Source organism: Macrotis lagotis, chromosome 7 (genome assembly GCF_037893015.1).
Source record: "Macrotis lagotis isolate mMagLag1 chromosome 7, bilby.v1.9.chrom.fasta, whole genome shotgun sequence".
NCBI lineage: Eukaryota > Metazoa > Chordata > Mammalia > Peramelemorphia > Peramelidae > Macrotis > Macrotis lagotis.
This window is the reverse complement of record NC_133664.1, coordinates 69,829,933-69,844,965: the sequence shown is the minus strand read 5'-3', so window position 1 is coordinate 69,844,965 and position 15,033 is coordinate 69,829,933. Positions and strand designations below refer to the sequence as shown.

General features: G+C 35.8%; 1 protein-coding gene across 8 annotated transcripts in view; it reads left to right on the top strand.

Annotated features, from left to right (window-relative positions):
- Positions 1 to 15,033, top strand: part of ZNF438 (zinc finger protein 438) — a 137,360-nt gene that overhangs the window by 28,894 nt on the left and 93,433 nt on the right. For all 8 annotated transcript variants that reach the window (XR_012469984.1, XR_012469985.1, XM_074193089.1 and 5 more), the window contains exon 2: positions 9,227 to 9,320. The gene's annotated coding sequence lies outside the window, so the exon portion shown is untranslated. The remainder of the gene's footprint in view (positions 1 to 9,226; positions 9,321 to 15,033) is intronic.

Genomic DNA, 15,033 nt, shown 5'->3' with positions numbered 1-15,033 from the left:
AGTCTGGTGACTTAGCACAACCTTCCCTCATTCAAATCCAAACCATGTCCTTGTCATGGAATCACCTCCTGATATTATGTTCTTCAAGAATGAAAGTTAAACAATCCTGTGGAATATTTCTTCATGTATTGTTAATAATATCAAATAGTCCTTTGTCTTTGAGAAATATTATTTTGCTCCCTAAATAATAGACATGTATAATTTTAAAGATGAAAACTGTTTGTTTACTTTGCTTCTATCAGCTAGAGGGCATGCCTTAACAATCTTAAAGTCAAATTATAGTATAACTGAATTCTTAATATTTTGATTCTATTGAAAATTTTCAGCTTTTGAAAATAGTTAAATTCATTTATAGGTTTCAACCACAAATGAGAATCAAAACTATGCGATATTGAGAAAAGAAGTTTAACTTTCCATATATGACCTATTTGTTTTTGTCTTTCTGGAAACCAATAAATTATGATCAAATCAAAATCCAACTTATTTTGTACAATCAAACCAATGTTTTCAGGTTCCTGGATGCCATACATGACTTGTCTATCAGCTTGTTGAAATCATGGCAAAATTATGAGCTAATGATAGATTGTTAGTGAAGTTTAAAACTTTTTTAATATCAAAATAAACGTGTTGCATTTCATATGATTTGTTTTAATGTGTCTTACTGCCCCACTTTCTCTCCAGATTAGTATTATAATAGTACCCAGCTTTCAAATTTGAGCTTAGGAAAAAAACATCATTGTACTTTCCTTCTGTGCTCTCTGACCACTCCTTGTTCTTACCTCTCTGTTTGCCAAGGGTTCACCTCACAGTGGGTCATTGTGAAGGTACCCAAAACTGCCCTGTTTGACAAAAGGGGTTGAACTTGAACTTAGTTCAGATGGGAAAAGATGCTTCCTATGTCTTTGATGAGGCACACCTTGATTTTCCTCCTGTGAAATCTTAAAGAATTTGCTTTATTTGTCACTAACTTGGGTCTTAACATAAACCAGCATTTTTCATACACGTTTTGGGCATTCATTTTTTTTCACTCCCTCCTGAGATGGTTTCCTCCCTTCAGTGTGTAGATTGTTCTCTATTTCCCAACATTACCCTTGTGCCAAGTGACTCTTTGGAAATAACTTAATTCTCAAAGAAAGATTCCCTCCAGGCTAGACCTAGAGATGAAGTCATTGATTAGAAGAAGAGTGACCTCAAGAAGGAGCTGCAAAGTGGAAAAGAGAATGATGACAGGAAGGATCTGAAAGAGGCAGGAATACTTGTAAACTAATGTTAAATTGGAAGTTAAAACTGCAAGTTACTTTAGTTCAGTGCTTCACACTATAGTCAAGACTAGATTGCACTTAAACTGATTTTCTGATTAGGACAGGAGGAGACCAAGGTAATCAATCAGTCAATATTCATTAAATATCTACCATGTGCCAGACACTGTGTTAAAGACAATCTTTGTCCTCAGGGAGCTTGTAATCCCTTGATGGAGATAACAAAGTAAATAATTTATATGATATACAGGATAAAGAGGAAATAACCAATAGAAGGAAGCCATTGGAATTAAAATAAAAACCATATTGCTAAAAAAAGAAGGGGAAGTTAGACAAAAGTTATGAACTGAAGGACAGTAATTAGAGGATAAATTTCTTTCCACCTGATCTTTTGTAGTGACTAATGACAAAGGGTGACAGATTCCTAGCTGAGAGTGTCTTCAATTTAGAGAATGCCAAATCAAAATGAAAATTTTCACCAAAGTATATACATATATATATATATATACATATATATATAATATATATATATATATATATATATGTAAACAGTCAACCCAATTCTCTTTTCATAAACTGGAGAATTAACTATTTTAGTCCCTCTTTTGTTCACATAGTTGATCAAAGTGGTGATACATACTGACCCATCAATACAGTAGACCTTATATAAGCCATAACATGCCATAGACTATTCAACAAAATCAACAACACATATTTGCTCTGGCAAATCTTTTATATTGCATTCAATTTATTCTGGCAAACAAGAATTCATCAAGAATAGTAGTAAGAAACTAAAAAATTTGCTATGTGAGGTAATCCTAAAGAAAGTGGGTATGATTGGGACCTGGAGAAGACTTAAGGGAATCATGATATCCTTGGGTATTTGGAAGACTTGTTAAAAAGGAAAAAAAAGAGGGGATTAGATTTGTTCTGCTTGACCCTGAAGGGACAGAATTAGGAGCAATGGATAAAAGTTTCAGGAGCCGTATTTCAGGTTCAATAAAAGGAAAAAAAAACTCCCTAATAACGAGAGTTTTCCAAAAATAGAATGGGTAACCACTGGAAGAAATGAGTTCTACATCACTTGAGATCTTCAAAGGAAAGCTGAAATATTACCTGTCAGGGATGTTGCTGAGACTTTTTAGATAAGGTTTTGGAATAGATAGTCTCTAAAATCCCTTCCAATTTTGCAAATTCTATAGTTATTTGAAGAATATTATGGATTGGCTTTATGTGCAAAAGTATTGTAGCTATCAAGGATTTGTATATTCTCATGCCATTATGATGGTGGAGTAGTCTTAGAAAAATCAGAATTGTAGTCCAGGCTGGAGTGGAATAATCTTAGCATCCCAGATTCACCTTTTAGAGAAGCTGACCTTTAGAAGTACAGGTTCCAAGAAAATCTACAGCATGCTGAGAACCCTGGGGGACCAAGACAAAAAGTAATCCCCTTGCTCTTCCAGTTGATTTGCCCCAGGTTACCACATTAGGGAAACTTCTGGGAAACTCCACAGCTCTTTGCTGATCTCAGACCCTTACCTGGTCTGGGGCTTTTAGCAGAGAGGCTAATCTGAAGTTGCAGGTTACACCCCTCCCACCGCTGCCCAAAAATGTCAATGACATTTTAATTTTGGAGTAGAGGAAGGGAAATTTTATTTTCCTTGTTTAACGAAGCCAGAGATCTCCTCATTAGTTGTTCCCCAGCACTTACTTGGAGCTTGGTTCCCAGTGAGCTCCTTCAGATGTTTGTGGAAAATAATTAGTTCTTGGGTGTCCAGGAGCTTGGGGAACATGCTAAGTCCCTTTATACCAAAGTAATGATGTGTGTCCTCTCTGCAGTTTTCATCCTGGAAATTATCTGGTAATAGAAGTCATGCAAGCCTATTTTTTTTGATTACACATTTTTAATATTTTATAACATTTAAGTGATCCAGTTTGTAGAAATGTGATGTAGATCTTTGAAATATAGCTATTTTTGTTCAACTCCTTTGAACTTAGAAATATGCAAAAGTTTGTTTAGTAAATGCAGTGCATTTTACCATCTTGCTCATGTGCTTTGTATGGATGTTATTTTCTAGTAATTATATTAATTTATACATACTGGACAATCAGAAGGAAATTTTTAGTAATTCATCTGTAAGTATATAAGTTATCTATCTGTGATCATGTTTAAATATTTCAGTGGATCTGTGATCTCATCCATTCATTTCCTCATTCAAATCACTGCCCCTCCATACATTCTCCTATGTAATCCTTGCTTATTATCTCCATTGCCCTTTTGGTCATCTGCAGCTTTGATCATTCAGAGATGGTGCTGTTCCAAAATACATAACCATAAGGGATTCCAAGAGAACATTTGTATTAAAAAAGATGGGTTTTGTGCTGGTGAGAAGCTTGAGCTCACTAAAGGCACATTTTGAATTTTCCCAAATGAAATCTCCAGTGCCTCCTTAGTGAGAGCTCTGGCCTAAAAATCCATTCAGGAAAAAAAAAAAGAATGAAAAATGCCCATTATTTGGATGGCTAGTCTGTTGAATTATCACAGCACTAAATATGTCTGGGATACCCACTGCAGATAGACAGGTTCAGAATACAATGGAGTGGGCTGTATTATATTTGGCAAATTGCTGGTTACAAACTATTGAGAATGGCTGAAGGTTTTTCCTATGTTCTTTGTATAACTGATTTTATAGTTACTTTTTTTTAATAGTGTGCCATTTTATCTGGTTATATCCCCTTTGATAAATGTTATTAGTTCACTTCCAAGGGGATGAAGAATTATAAATAACTTAGTCATCCAGTAGACCTGTTGACCAGTAGAGCTGTCATCTCATATCAGTGCCCTAGAAATAAGCAATATGATTAAAAATTGGAGAGACCCTAAGAACCCAATTGTACATTGAGATGTCATTTTAACATACATGCACATTTACCTCAGATGCATGAAAACCTTATATTTGGAAATACCTGAATTCTAACTAAGCAAGGGACACTTACTGGCAATATGACCTTGGACAGATCACTTAACCCTCTTTGCCTCAGTTTCCAGTTTCCACATCTGTAAAAATGAGCTGGAGAAGGAAATGGCAAATTACTCCAGTGTCTTTGCCAAGAATCCTAAATAGGGTTATGAAGGGTCAGTTATGACTGAAAAACAACTATAAAGAACAACAACAAAGGATGAAAATATAGATGACAAGTTATATAAAACAATTCACTGACAGTACTAGGATTTCTGTAAATAGTTTCCTTGGTGCTTTTAGATATTTTCACACAATGGACATCAAAGACATTTTAACTTAGTTCCATTGGGCATTTACCACTTTTCCCTTGAAATATGTACAATTTATATATCACTGTAATCTGGAAAGGAAAAAGGATATTGTCCCTGCCTTTGACTTTATATTTGTCTGGGAAGATAAAAGTTTTACACATAAAAAAGAATAATCCTAAATTAATGATTAGTTGGTTCTTGTCCTTTGTTACTGAAGAAGACCAAGATGACATCTTTATGTTAAGGGTCCAACAATTCATTTGTCATGAGCCTACTGGGCAGACCATCTTTTTTGTTTGTTTGTGTTTCTTTTAGTTTTTTGCAAGGCAATGGGGTTAAGTGGCTTGCCCAAGGCCACACAGCTAGGTAATTATTAAGTGTCTGAGGCCGGATTTGAATTCAGGTACTCCTGACTCCAAGGCCAGTGCTCCATCCACTGCGCCACCTAGCCGCCGCAGACCATCTTTCTTACTTGTGTCCCTCAAGCTGTTCACAATTCATTGAAAAAGACAAGCCACACAAGGAATTTGGAAAGCAAGGGGCACGGGAGGACACCAGGGGATGCCTTACATGAAGACCCAACCCTGGAGTTAAAAGAAAGCAGAATTGTGGATGGAAAATGAACTAGTCTTCTCTAAAGTGTTCCACCTTGTAGCCCTCCAGTCAGAGGAGAGGTGGGAAGGAGTGGATGAGATTTCAGGTGTTTAGTTTATCCTGGATGGGGCTCAAAGCAAGCAGAACTACAGAGGAAAATGAAGAGTTGAACAACTGTATTAGTGTGGTATAGACTACATAAAGGAGTTTCCTCCTTGTATATTTGTCCTGGTGGATTATAAACTTAGGGCCAGAGGGGACCCGACAAACCATCTTGATCTTATATGATAACTTAAGAAACAGGCTTGGTAGGACAAAGTCACTAGACTATAATTAGACCTATCTCTTGGGTTTTGTTGTAGAGAAATTCTGGGACTTGACGAAATCAGTACAATGCCATCTGCAAACAGGAACATCTGGAGGACTCTGTCTTTCCCCAGGAACCTTTCTTTCCTTGGAACTTTCCCCAGGACGACATCTGTGACATTGGCAGATGCCTTTAACAAGCACATTTTTATGCTTCTCTTCATATTGAGAGTTGGAGAAGCAGGGAACAAAGTTAGATCTGTGGGTGCTTTCTTCAAGGAGCCTTCTGTGACTTTGTCATATGCACAAAAGAAACCTTGTTGGAGAAGAACTTGACTTTTCTGATATTGAATCTGAAACTTTTTTATAGTCTGTGATTAACATATCCAGTGGGAGTTTGTGTTTAGTAAATCTTTTGGTCACTTGTTCGACTATAAATAAAAATCTGGTCTACTGTGGAAAACTATTTGTAAAAGCCTGTTTTCCTATTTTTCCTTATGTTTTTTAAGAGGATATTTTTGATAGGGGTATAAAAAGTATCAGGGGTATAAGGCAGTATCAGAGTTAGTATTTATTGATGTTCATCTTGGTCACTTTTTTAAAAAGTAATATTCTTCACTTCTCCAATTTCCTTCCTTTTTCAGAGTTTTTAACACTGCCAATAGTTATGAAAATAAATTACTATAGAAACATTGACAGATGTGTTCCAGTTTTATTTATTTGTTGTTTTTCTTCCAATTTCATTTATGAGTGTTTTGGAAATCATCTGGCTTAGCTGAGTATCAGCCTAAGCTTTTAGTTCTTCTTTTCCCTTCTATTAAATAAAATTTCATTTCTATGAAAACTCTTGACAGAGCAGTTTTCTATGAAAACTCTTGACGGAGCATACCCTATTGCTTTTTTGTCTTCTACCCAGTTTTGATAATCATTTTATTTTACTTTTTTTAAATTTATTTTTAATTTATTTTAGGCACTGGTGATAAGTGACTTGCCCAAGGTCACATGACTAGGCAATTATTGAAGCTGGATTTGAACCAAGGTTTCCCAACTCCAGGGCTGGTGCTCTATCCACTCTGCCACCTAATTGTTCTTGACATTCATTTTATTTTTGTTTTTTGAAAGATTTTACTTATTTTGAGTTTTACAATTTTTCCCCAATCTTGCTTCACTCCCCCGACCCCACTTGACATTCATTTTAAAAAAAAGTTGAGTTCTGAGTTTTCTTCTTCCCTTCCTGAGACAGTAAGAAAATTGATATAAATGAAATATGTATACTCATTCAAAACATATTTCCATAGTAGTCATGTTGTGAAAGAAGACACAGATCAAAAGAAAAAAACATGAAAAAATGGAAAATAATGTATTTCAATCTGCATTTACACTTTATTGGTTCTTAAGTTGTATTATATAGTTTGCATTTCTGAATTACAAACATTGGAATTTTATCATGGAATATTTGAAGTAACGTCACTTGATTTTATGATATTCATCATAGTGGATTTTTCTGAAACATAATCTTTTGTCTGGTCTGCTTATTTTCTTCCTTTTTAAAAAAAATTTATTCATTTAAGGCAATGGTATTAAGTGACTTGCCCAAGGTCACACAGCTAGTTAATTATTAAGTGTCTGAGCCCATTTTTGAACTCAGGTCCTCCTGACTCCAGGGCCAGTGCATCTAGCTGCTCCATGAATAGTATTTTTCATCCTGAATCATTTGTAATTGGCTTCAATTCCAACTTCTTGGAAGTCGATCTTCAGTGTGGCTGTTACTGTGTACTCCTCTGCTCATTTCACTTTTGTATCAGTTTGTGTTAAATGTCTTTTGACATTTAACAATCATCCTGCTTGTCATTTCTTTTAGCACATTATTCTATTATACTCATATACCACCATTTTCCAAAGGATGGGCATTCCTTCAATTTCTAATTCTTTGTCACCACAAAAAGTTGCTTTAAATATTTTTATTTTGTGCAAATATATCCTTTCCTATAGTTCCAAATTGCTCTTTGGAATGGTTGGGTCAGTTCACAACTCCACTAACAGTGCATTAGTATCCCAGTTTTCTCATAGCTCCTCTAACATTATTATTCCTTTTCTGTCACCTTAGCTAATCTGATAAGTGTGAAAGGGTTAATCAAGAGTGGTTTTAAAGTGCTTTTTCTTTAGTAGTGATACAGTTTTGTGTGTGTGTGTGTGTGATTATAGATAGCTTTGATTTCTTCATCTGAAAACTAGTCTGTTGATATTTTTGACCTTTTATCAATTGAGGAATGACTTGTATTCTTATTATAAATTTGACTCAGTTCTCTAAATTTTTGAGAAATGTGGCCTTTTTCAGAGACCCTTGCTGAAAAGATTATTTCCTAGCTTTCTGCTTTCCTGATTGGTTTTGTTTATGCAAAAAAACCCCTTTAAGTTTATATAATCAAAATTATCCATTTTGTATCTTGTAATGTTCTCTATCTCTTGTTTGGTCATGATCTTCCTTTTTCCATAGATCTAATAGATAAACTTCTTTACTCTCCAATTTGTTTTTGATATCATCCTTTATGTCCAAGTCATGTATCCATTTTGACCTTGTCTAGGTATATGGTGTATGATGTTGGCCTGTACTTATGCTTTTGGATTATTTGTGGATTTATTTTTTCAACTTAAATAAATCAAAGTTGACTTGTTTCTTTTTGACCAAAAAGAAAAATTATCATTTGTAGGATATGAAAATATAAAAATTTCTTACATCTTATGTGAGCTTTGCTTTAATACCTGAGGATCTTTTAGCTTGTGAATTAGTCAGAAAGTTATTAAACTCTAGTTATTATATAAAGTTGGATTATATTTGCATTTCTGCATTACAAACGGAATTTTAGCATGGAATATTTGAAGTAATGTCACTTGATTTCATGATATTCATCATAGTGGATTATTCTGAAACATAATCTTTCATCTGGTCTGCTTATTTATTGCAATGAATTCATTTCGATGTTGTACCACTCTTCCCATTCTAAACATATGAACAATTATTATCTTTTAATGTAGCAATGGCAAAATATAGGACGCCTGAATTCTTGACAAATGAAATATCCCAATAGCTTTATTTTACTTATAAGTTACTGACTTTCCAAAAAGCAGCAATTGAAGAAGAAAAATTAAATTCCAATCTTCATTACTACTGCTAGACATGGGACCATGGAAAGTTACAACCTCACTGAACTTTAGTTTTCCTATATGGAAAATAAGATAATATTTATACTACTTACTTTGCAGAGTGTGAAGAAAACTTTTTAAACCTTAAAGCACTTAAAAGTGAGAGTTGTCTTTATCACTTACAGAGTTCTTTTTTTTCCAAGATATTTTATCAGTAACAGCTGCTTAGACTCTTTAGTTGTGGGATGTCTCTAGCCATGTAGTATTCTGGGGGAGGGGTGTAACTACCACTCCTTCCCCCCCTCCCCATTATCTGTCAGTCCAGGGATCCCTCTTATACACTTGGGCTACATCACACATTCCCAGGTAGATACCCAGGGGAAAGCTTCTTAGGCAACTTGATTTTGCAGACTGTCTAGCTCTTAAGATCTGACCTGCCTCGCCTCTCTTATTGGTCCTCACATCTAGTTAATGAGGGACAACTCACTATAGTTAGTGCTATAGCTAGGGTGTAAAGGCCAGTATAGGAATAGTCATCGAGAAACCTGGGCTCTAGATGTGCTTTATTGCTTCCTCCAGATAATCTTAGCATGGGAGAAGGATTTATGCCTTCTTTGAGACTAATGAATGTTGCCTTCTTGCTCCACAGCTCAACTTCCTTGAGTCTTGTACTATGCCACTTGAAAGGAAGAAGATTGAAATCAGGATTGTGAACTAAGAAGAATGGCCAAAGCTGGCTTATAGTAAGTATGACCTACTTTTGTAAAGTTCACATAATTTAGACTTTATGAGCATAAATTCCGTTGAAGTCACTTTCCTTCTTTTACATTAAAGAATCCATGCCAGTTGCTCATTATTGGAAATGTATATAACATACCATCATTCCTGGATGATGGAAAGCAGTGATTCATAAGGCTGTCATTTTCAGTTTCATACCAATAAGAGTCACCAATAGATTAAAGATGAAGTTGTTGGGCTCTGGAGCCACTCTGTTGTTATCTTTTCACCAGGTAGGTGGGAAGTTAGTATTCTTCCTTAGCTATTAGGAACAGTAGGGTATATTGTTCATTATGAATCTCTAAGAAGATCTTTTTACCAGTTAGCACCACTTGGTTACTCTTCAGCTATGTATAGCTATACTTTGCTATTTGTTAATTTTTTTCTTAGATTCCTAGTTTCTTATTTTCCTTTATTTTTTTTAGGGTTTTTTTTTTGGCAAGGCAAATGAGGTTAAGTGGCTTGCCCAAGGCCACACAGCTAGGTAATTATTAAGTGTCTAAGACCAGATTTGAACCCAGGTACTCCTGATTCCACTGCTTTATCCACTATGCCACCTAGCTGCCCCTCCTTTACTTTTTTAAAACAATCTCTTTCCTCTCTTTTCTCACCATCTTGATGTGTATTCCCTTAGATCTTAAATTATCTCATTTGCTTGAAAGTATGTAAGTCATGTAATACTAGGCCAAACCTTTCTGTCACCCATTTTAAAAATCAACACCTGTTTTTCATCTCATACCATATAAACTTCAGAAATTATATTGGTACTCTGTAGCTGTGTTACAGGTTTTTGCCATCTTTAGAAATACATTGATACCAGTACTTTTAATATATTGTAGAATCCTTACCAGAATTAATATTTTTAAGTGATTTTTTATAATTTAGGATTTGTTTGTTATGTTGCTATAAACGGATTAATTTTGGCTTGTAGGGAGTTCTCTAGTGATGTACTCAAGGGAATAGTCTTTAGCTCTGGGCTGTTTAACATTTTGCCAATAACTTGGATGCTAAACTTTTGATTACTGGTTGCTAAGAGGTATTGCTAACACACATTGGTTAATAGAATCAAGCTTAAAAAAATTCTTGACAGGCTTGGATGATGGAACAAAATAGATAAGATGAAATTTAATTGTGGGAAAAAAATGAAACGTTCTACTGTTGGTTTTGAAAAAAACTCAACTTCAAATGTTTAGGTAGAGATGATGTGACTGGACATAGCCTGCAAACTATGTTGAGCCACGGGTGATGGGGCAGCTCATCTCCCTCCCTCCCTCCCTCCCTCCCTCCCTCCCTCCCTCCCTCCCTCTCTCTTCCCAGCTCCTCTATTGACAGAGTGAGGTCCAGGACAGAGGAGGTTGGACCCTTGTCAGCTTCATTCAGAGCATCATGTTCAGTTCTGGGCACCACCTTTAAGAAGTAGATAGTGTTAAAAAAAATAAGTAGACAATGTTAGTGTGTGTATATTGTGCTATGGAGAAGCTCCCTCCCTTAGAGAGGACCAGAGGGGGATGGACTCATGGCGGAGTGCTGGATTTTCCTTCTCTCAGCAGTCCTGAAGCACAGGCCCTGAAGAAGTAGAAGAGATTCTTGGTCATATTCCAGTTGGATCCTCTTGCCTTGGACAATCCCTTCTGACTCTTGGCTTCTAAGTGTCCTTTCTTTCCTTTTTTGATCTGATTTTTTTTTTGATCAGGGCATAGGCAATGCCCATTTGGAGGTTTAGCCTTGGCAGCTACCAGTTGTTTTGTTTGAGGGTTAATCAGTTTTTGAAGTGACACAAGGAGTTTGTTGTCTTCATTTCTCGGACTTTCTTAGCTCTGCCCTCATGTGTCTGTGTATGTATGTGAAATTAATTTCTTAGAGAATTGTCTGTTGATCGATGCTGAGAAATGTTCCCTTTTCCCCAATGACAGGTCTCATAGTAGCAACTTGCTTGATGGAAATCCCTCCCAGGGGTCCATAAGGAAGAATTCGACCTGCGCTCTACTCTTTCTCCAAATGGACACTTAGAAGCCTTTGTAACCTGATCCAGTTGCAGGCTGCCTACTCGGCTTTCCTTTAGCTTCTGAGGATTGATTTTTTTTCTAAATACATAAAAAAGCACTTGATCTTATTTTTTTTTACAAAGTTCAGACTATTGTTTCAGATTATAGAAGGTGATTTTATATGGAGTAGATAAAGAGGGAGTGTGCATTTTTAGTTAGATAACATAGAATTTATTCTGGAAGGAATGTTTTCCCTACAGACTGAATAGGAACAAGATGTTTGACCACCATCTAGGGTGGAGATTTATTTATTTGGTCAGCTTCAGATGAACCATGTTCCGTACCTCTGATGAGAATGCCAGCATCTGTTCTTTTTCCCTTGTGTGGGATTGGACAATTCCTTCAGATTTCATCTGTTCTTGGCTCTTTGAGGTAACTCAGTTATACAGGGTATACATGGCAATGGAAAAGACCAAAGACTCTTTTCTTGCAGCATGATTTTAACACATCATTATGATTTTATAGGCTTATAATATATATGTATGTATATACACACACCATTTTTTTTTCCATTTGCACTTTTCATGCAATTGATTTGCGTAATCACATAGTTTGGCAGCAGCAGGGCTCCATTTTTCATGGGATTTTTGGCATGAAAGGGTTACTGTTCACATTTCCTGTGTAATTCCCTCTGATCTTGCTGGGCTGTAATTACTTTCTTGATGTTAAACATTCCCAGGCTCCTATAACCTTGTAGCCTGCTTGCTGTGGCCAAGTTTGTCCCAGGTGATCATGTGGGCGAGCCTCCTGTTTTAAGGATAGAAATCTTTCCTTCTTCCTGTGTAAGAGAGACTAAAAAGCTGATTCCTATGTGTAGCAGTCCCAGAAGAAATCTCTTAAAGGGAAAAAAATACAACAGTTGTTTTAAAAGTCAGATTTAGCAGCCAAACCATTGTCAAATCAGCTCCATGGATTTTAGAATTTGCTGAATCCCAGTTTAATGAATTCCTAGTTGAATGAATCCCAATGATAAAGATTATCTTTTTTCTTTTTGTAAAATACATTTGAACGAAAATAGTATGAATCTAAAAGAGTAGATTTTGGGGATCTTTCTCTCTCTTTTTTTTTTGCCCATGTAATTGGCAAACCATTTTAAGCTGCTTTATGAAATTATTCCAAGTTTTCTAATTCGTTTATATTCTCTGTAGAATATGAGTAACTTGTTGCAAAAGAAAGATTTTTTTTAATTCTACATTTTTCTCTACTTCTGGGAAAAGTAGAATATAATTTTATTTCACTAATTAAACATTTTGATAAATATTTTATGATGAAAACAAGATAGAATTAAATATGTTTCCAAGATTTGGTTTTTTTTTTGTTTGTTTTTGCTGCAAGGCAGTGGGGTTAAGTGACTTGCCCAAGGACACACAGCTAGGTAATTATTAAGTTTATGAACCCGAATTTGAACTCAGGTTCTCTTGACTCCAGGGCCGGTGCTCTGTCCACTGTGCCATATAGCTGCCCCAGTTTCTTAGATTTTTTTAAAATTTATTTTTATTAAAGATATTATTTGAGGTTTACAATTTTCCCCCCAATTTTGCTTCCCTGCCCCCACCCCCCCATGGAAAGCACTCTGTCAGTCTTTACTTTGTTTCCATGTTGTACCTTGATCCAAATTGGGTGTGATGAGAGAGAAATCATATCCTTAAAGAAGAGAAGAGAAGTCTAAGAGGTAACAAGATCAGACAATAAGATAACTGTTTTTTTCTAAATTAAAGGGAATAGTCCATGCACTTTGTTCAAACTCCACAGCTCCTTATCTGGATACAGATGGCACTCTCCTTTGCAGACAGCCCAAAATTGTTCCCGATTGTTGCACTGATGGAATGAGCGAGTCCTTCAAGGTTGAACATCACCCCTATGTTGCTGTTAGGGTGTACAGTGTTTTTCTGGTTCTGCTCATCTCACTCAGCATCAGTTCATGCAAATCCCTCCAAGCTTCCCTGAAATCCCGTCCCTCCTGTTTCTAATAGAACAATAGTGTTCCATGACATACATGTACCACAGTTTGCTAAGCCATTCCCCAATTGAAGGACATTTACTTGATTTCCAATTCTTTGCCATCACAAACAGGGCTGCTATAAATATTTTTGTACAAGTAATGTTTTTACCCTTTTTCGTCATCTCTTCAGGGTATAGACCCAGTAGTGGTATTGCTGGGTCAAAAGGTATGCACATTTTTGTTGCCCTTTGGGCGTAGTTCCAAATAGCTCTCCAGAAGGGTTGGATGAGTTCACAGCTCCACCAACAGTGCAATAGTGTCCCAGATTTCCCACAACCCTTCCAACAATGATCATTATCCTTCCTGGTCATATTGGCCAATCAGAGTGGTGTGAGGTGGTACCTCAGAGAAGCTTTAATTTGCATTTCTCTAATAATTAATGATTTAGAGCATTTTTTCATATGGCTATGGATTGCTTTGATCTCCTCATATGTAAATTGCCTTTGCATATCCTTTGACCATTTGTCAGTTGGGGAATGGATTTTTGTTTTAAAAATATGACTCAGTTCTTTGTATATTTTAGAAATGAGTCCTTTGTCAGAATCATTAGTTGTAAAGATTGTTTCCCAATTTACTACATTTCTTTTGATCTTGGATACATTGGTTTTATCTGTGCAAAAGCTTTTTAATGTAATCGAAATCATCTAATTGGTTTTTGGTGATGTTCTCCAGCTCTTCCTTAGTCATAAACTGCTCCCCTTTCCATAGCTCTGACAGGTAGACTAGTCCTTAATCTTCTAATTTGCTTATAGTATTGTTTTTTATGTCTAAGTCCTGTAACCACTTGGATCTTATCTTGGTTAAAGGGTGTGAGGTGTTGGTCTAATCTAAGTTTCTTCCATACTAACTTCCAATTATCCCAGCAATTTTTATCAAAGAGGGGGTTTTTTATCCCAATGGCTGGACTCTTTGGGTTTATCAAACAGCAGATTACTATAATCATCTCCTGCTTGTACACCTAGTCTATTCCACTGGTCTACCACTCTATTTCTTAGCCAGTACCAAACAGTTTTGATGACTGATGCTTCATAATATAATTTTAGATCAGGTAGGGCTAAGCCACCTTCTTTCGCACTTTTTTTTCATTAAGCTCCTGGCAATTCTTGACTTTTTATTTCTCCATATGAATTTACTTACAATTTTTTCTAACTCATTAAAGTAATTTTTTGGAATTTTGATTGGTAGGGCATTAAACAGATAGTTTAGTTTTGGTAGAATTGTCATTTTTATTATATTAGCTCTACCTATCCATGAGCAGCTGATATTTGCCCAGTTATTTAAATCTGATTTAATTTGTATGAGAAGTGTTTTATAATTGTTTTCAAAAAGATTCTGAGTCTGTCTTGGCAAATAGACTCCCAAATATTTTATATTCTTTGAGGTTACTTTGAATGGGATTTCTCTTTCTAGCTCTTCCTGCTGTATCTTGCTAGACATATATAGAAAAGTTGAGGATTTATGAGGGTTTATTTTATAACCTGCAACTTTGCTAAAATTGCTAATTGTTTCCAGTAGTTTTTTGGATGATTTCTTGTGATTCTCTAGGTAGATCATCATGTCATCTGCAAAGAGTGAGAGTTTTGTCTCTTCCTTCCCAATCTAATTGCTTCAATTTCTTTTTCTTCTCTAATT